This window comes from Tursiops truncatus, chromosome 13, assembly GCF_011762595.2.
Source record: "Tursiops truncatus isolate mTurTru1 chromosome 13, mTurTru1.mat.Y, whole genome shotgun sequence".
In the NCBI taxonomy this organism is placed as follows: domain Eukaryota; kingdom Metazoa; phylum Chordata; class Mammalia; order Artiodactyla; family Delphinidae; genus Tursiops; species Tursiops truncatus.
This window is the reverse complement of record NC_047046.1, coordinates 38,688,533-38,693,301: the sequence shown is the minus strand read 5'-3', so window position 1 is coordinate 38,693,301 and position 4,769 is coordinate 38,688,533. Positions and strand designations below refer to the sequence as shown.

Below are 4,769 nucleotides of genomic sequence, written 5' to 3'. Positions count from 1 at the left end.
TAAGTTAGAGGAACATCATTTTTCCATGTGCATTTTTAATGGAAAATGGATCATAGGAACAAACAGGAACCAGTGGAGACCTACTGGGAAGCCCTCACAAAACGCCCAGATGAGAGATACCGGCAGGTGGGTCTGGGGCAGCGGTTATTATATATCACCTGAAGCAGTCTACAAAGGCTCTCATGTAATTCCTAAGCCCAAGCATAAAGCAATGAAATGGATCATCAATGCAAAGGAGGGAGCAGGGCTGAAACAACAGGCCCCAGGCAAGGAATTCATAGCTATGCTCCCCATTGTTGGGGACAGAGTAGGGTAAGGTTACCTCCACTAGTGAAAAGAAGAGAGGAAGAAAAAGAAAACGTTTGGTGCATACTACTGCCCGTGCTGAAGCTTTGAGCAAGTTACAGCCCCAGGAGGACAAAAGGACATGGATATAGAACAGATTCCTCACCACCACGAACTGAGCCAAGCTGCCTGCCTGTTCTGTGACCAGCCCTGTAATAGCCCCAAATCACTGCAGGACCAAAGTTCTGAAAAACCATTATAAGCCTGGATCTGGGCAGGGGGCCCCAGAGAACAGGTGGAGGAAATCTTAAAACCACTAGAGAGGGAAGGGTAAGACAAACGGGGAAAAACTAATTCAATGAAAGAAAGCCAACAAAATCAACAATCTGAATAAAACCAATGCCAAATTAAATGCATCTTCTAGAATACTATAGAAATATTTTATATATATATATATATATATAGGAATAAATTTCATTTTAAAAGTATAAGAAATTAGGAGACAAAAACAGTAAGAAATGAAACATGAACAAATGGACATAAGTAATTTTAAAGCTTGGAAGTAAAAAGATTGTCATTAGTATAATAACAAATAAATGGGACAGACTCTAGTCTAAACAAAACCAAAGTGTTCACTTCAGCAGCACATATACTAAAAAATTGGAATGATACAGAGAAGATTAGCATGGCCCCTGCACAAGAATGACATGCAAATTCGTGAAGCATTCCATATTTTTGGACATGGAAGCAACCTAAGTGTCCATCGACAGATGAATGGATAAAGAAGATGTGGCACGTATATACAATGGAATATTACTCAGCCATAAAAAGAAATGAAACTGAGTTACTCATAGTGAGGTGGATGGACCTAGAGTCTGTCATAAGTAAGTCAGAAAGAGAAAAATAAATACTGTCTGCTAACACATATATATGGAATCTAAAAAAAAAAAAAAAAAAGTAGTTATGAAGAACCTAGGGGCAGGACAGGAATAAAGACACAGACGTAGAGAATGGACTCGAGGACACAGGGAGGGGGAAGGGTAAGCTGGAACGAAGTGAGAGAGTGGCATGGACATATATACACTACCAAATGTAAAACAGATAGCTAGTGGGAAGCAGCCGCATAGCGCAGGGAGATCAGCTCAGTGCTTTGTGACCACCTAGAGGGGTGGGATAGGGAGGGTGGGAGGGAGACGCAACAGGGAGGAGATATGGGGATATATGTATATGTATAGCTGATTCACTTTGTTATAAAGCAGAAACTAACACACCATTGTAAAGCAATTATACTCCAATAAAGATGTTAAATAAATAAATATATAAATAAAAATAAATAAACAAAACCAAAGAGAGAATATCGTATAATCAGAAAACTTGCTAAGAGACTAGAACTTAATTATTCCAGTCACGAAAAAGAAATGACAGTTATGTAACATGAGAGAGGTGCTAATTTTCACTCCAACGGCAATCATATTACAATACATAAATGTATCAAAGTAACACATTGTACACCTTAAATTTACACAATGTTATATGTCAATTATATTTCTTTTTTTAATTTTAATTTTATTTATTTATTTATTTATTGCAGGATCTTAGTTCCCCGACCAGGGGTCGAACCCAGGCCCCGGCAGTGAAAGCGCCAAATCCTAACCACGGGACCACCAGGACATTCGCCAATTATATTTCAATAGAAAAAAAAAGGTGTGGGAAATTGCCTTATTGTTCTAGGTTCTCACTTTTCCCTATATTCATGCCTTTTGATGTGTGACTTTGTGGTTGTTTGGGGGTTTTGTTTGGGGGGGCTCTTTTTGCTGTTTTTAAAATATATAGTGTTAGTCCTTTTACATTAGTAATAATAATGAAAGTGAACCTTTATTAAGTGCTTACTATATGGAGGAAGTGTTCATTTGACTAATTTTCTTACAGGGTTTGTAGGGAGAATTAAATGCAGACATTTTTACATCACAAAAGCAGGAAACTGTTGAAAGTATTTAATATCCTACATGTGGTTTACATAGTTTGGTCTGTCAAACTGTGCTGTTGTTTTCCTTTGTGTGATAACAGACAAAATGTGGATGCCACATTTTAAGACTGACATGGGTAAACGAGAGTACTTCCTGAGGAAGTGATGGGATGGCAAGAGTATGGGAAACAAGGCCTGTAAGGACCAGTGAAAGGAAGTGAAGGTGTTTATACTAGAAGGAGAAGGCTTCCAGGAAACACAAGAACTGCTCTCAAACCCAACAAGACAGTGTGTGAAAAGGGGATTACATTTATTCTGAGTAGTTTGAGAGGATGAACTATAACCAATAAATGAAATGCATATGATAGTAGATTTTGGACCAAAAAAAAAGGAAAATGCACCAACAATTCAAGCTGTCTAACACGGAAGAACCTGCTGCGTGTGAACCAGTGGGTTTCTATTCCTGGATGTCCATGAAGATCAGAGCTTTGGAGAAGCAATTTGTAAATTAAGTTAAAAATTATACCAGATGATATGAAAAGACTCTTCTAAATCTAAGCTAATATATGACATCACCAATATTATAATCCCTTTTTTTCACTACACCTGCTACTGGATATTGAAATATATGCTTTATATATAAATCTCCAAAATGCACCTATGGTGAGTTCAGTCTGCATAAAAGTGATGTTTATGAACTTCAAATAGATACTACACTGAGTGAGGATGAGAGGCTATTGCTGAATTAGCGATTCATCATTTGGGAAAGAATGGACCTTTTCAAAGAAATATAGAACAATATTTAAAGTCTACAAAATGAAAGTGTATTAGACCGTATATCTACTTCTTGTGCACCTTTAGTATATGTTTAAAATCACCGTATCCACTTTTGACCAAGCCTCAATTCTGTCCTCTGCTGAGGATTTAAGAAATCTCGTAAAGTAGAGGCAAGAAGAGCCCCCGCCCTCAGTCTCAGGAGCCAGCAGGACTCTGAACCCTCCAGGGGATAAGAACAGTCCTGCTTCTGGCCCAAAGCACAGGGTCTCCCCCCACACGCATGCTCTCCAGGGAGGTAGACGTGACCTATTCATAGTAAGGAAGAGAAACTCAGAGGACTTAAGTGTGCCAAGAAGGGTCTTTTTTTTCTTTCTGAGTCAGCAGCAGTTTGAATGCTCTAGCTTAGTGCATTAGAATGGCCTTCAGGATGGGGTGGAAGAGGGAAAGGGGGAAAGAGAAGGTGCAGCACAAGGAGGTCCCTGGTGGGGTCACCTTGATTAGGGCGGTGGTCATCCAGATATGCATGTGAGATAAAACTGCATAGAACACACACACACACACACACACACACACATATGCAAATACCGGTGAAAGCTGAATGAAACCTGTAGCCTGGTTGCCAGTTTTGTACCAATGTCAGTTTCCTGATTTTGATAATTTCCTAAAGCTATAAGAGATGATACTGATGGGGGAAGCTGGGGGAAGGTTAGAGAGGACTCTGTACTATTTATGCTACTTCTTGTGAGTCTAAAATCATTTCAAAATAAAAAGTACAAAACAAAAGAAAGGAGGAGGAAGAGGAAGAGGAAAGGGGAAGAGGAAAACTTGCCTCAAAGCTGTGAATGAAGAGGGAAATACGAAAAAGAGGGAGAGAAGGCAAACCCCCATAAGAGCTGGCTGCCTGTTTCCTGGATCCCCTAGTTGCATGAAGTCCCTACGAGGCTTCCTTCTCTAGCCTCACCTCCCTTCTCTAGCCTCACCTCCCTCAAGTCCATCTTCCTCTAGGGCACTGGATATACTTTTGAAAAATCTGACCAGGTCTCTCTCAAGCTTACCCATCATTAACAGGGCCCTCTTACACCTGCTCCCCCCACCCCATGGACTCGGCCGTCTGGGGATGCCTGCACAAGCCTTGCCTTTTTACGCTTCTCACTTGGCTCAGCTAATGCCACTGCCTGTTACACCCTTTCCCTCCGCCTTCAGCAACTCTGCCTCCTCTTTCAAGTCATCAGCTAAGTAACCCAGATTCTGAGGTGTCTCTCCTCCCCGTCCCAGGGCTGAGCTAAGTCCCCCTCCCCGGTGCTCTGCTTGCTTGGGTCCGGGAGATATTCAGTTCTGTCTGTCTGGGCACCATCGACTCAGAACAGGAGCCCAAACAGTCAGAATGGAGGCTGGGCACAAGCAGCAGGTTTGGCTAAGCCCAACAGTCTGAGGGACTTTCAGGGGAATTCCCCTTCTTCACCCCTCAATCCAGCACATTGTCTTGAAATGACAAGTTCATGTCTCCCCCCACCCCAGACTGAGAGCTCCTCAAAGCAGGGATGGTCTTTCTTCTCTGGACCCTTGGAGCCTAGCAGAGCGCCCACCGCAGGGTTGGTTCTCAACAAATCTATGCTCTGATCACCTGACCTAGAAGACAGACTTCCTGGCCACATGTTGCTTAGAAGCAAGCACTTCACGTCCAAATCCATAAGGCAGGATGAGTAGCCTTTTCCCGAGATTGTAAAGAGGCAACCAGAGA

The 4,769-nt window shown here is 41.8% G+C and overlaps 1 non-coding gene across 1 annotated transcript; it reads left to right on the top strand.

Annotated features, from left to right (window-relative positions):
* Positions 1–913: 913 nt before the first annotated feature.
* On the top strand, positions 914–1,022 carry LOC117307752 (U6 spliceosomal RNA). The gene has a single exon (XR_004521631.1). It is a non-coding gene; the product is annotated as a U6 spliceosomal RNA (small nuclear RNA).
* Positions 1,023–4,769: the final 3,747 nt, after the last annotated feature.